An 810-nucleotide genomic window follows, 5' to 3' on the forward strand; every position below is an offset into this window, starting at 1 on the left:
AGTGTTTCAAGTTGCTTTCCATTTCGGTAAGCAAGGTGGTATCATCCGCATATCACAGTTTGTTAGTCTTCCTCTAATCCTGATACTGCATTCTTCATCACACAGTCCAGCTTCTCAGATCACTTTCTCAGCATGCAGATTGACTCAGTATGGTGAATGAACATGAACTATGACACATTCCTTTCCTGATTATAAACCATGCAATATCATTTTGTTCTCTTCCCACCTCTGTCTCTTAGTCTATGTTTAGGTTCTCCATGAGCCCAATTCAAAGCTCTGGAATTCCCCTTATTCTCAATGCTATCCATAATTTGTTATGATTCACACAGTCAAATGTCTTTGAATAACAATAAAACACAGGTATACATCCTTCCCAATCCTCTACTTTCAGCCAACATCTGACATCAGCGATAATACCTCTCATTACAAGATGATTGAATCCAGCCTGCATTGCTATCAATGTGTTGCTGCAACCATTTTTGAAATATCATCCATATAATTTGATTTGCATGTGATAATAATAATAGCATTGCTGTTGTTAGGAGCTGGCGAGTTGGCTCCACGTCATAGTGACCTTATGAATAACAGAACAGAACATCTCCCAGTCCTGCACCACCCTCACAATTGTTCTTATGCTTTAATAAGAATAAGAGAATGCTGGATATTAGATTCTGTGTATGATATTTCTTTAGAATAGGCTCATATTTGGACCTCTGCCAGTCACTGAGCCAGGTGTCTTTCAAACTTGCTATCATAGATGAATGAGGACCTCCAGCATTGCATGTATTTGCTGAAACATTTCTATTGGTA

This window comes from Echinops telfairi, unplaced genomic scaffold, assembly GCF_000313985.2.
Source record: "Echinops telfairi isolate 266 unplaced genomic scaffold, ASM31398v2 ScPeMD7_7469;HRSCAF=8507_1, whole genome shotgun sequence".
NCBI lineage: Eukaryota > Metazoa > Chordata > Mammalia > Afrosoricida > Tenrecidae > Echinops > Echinops telfairi.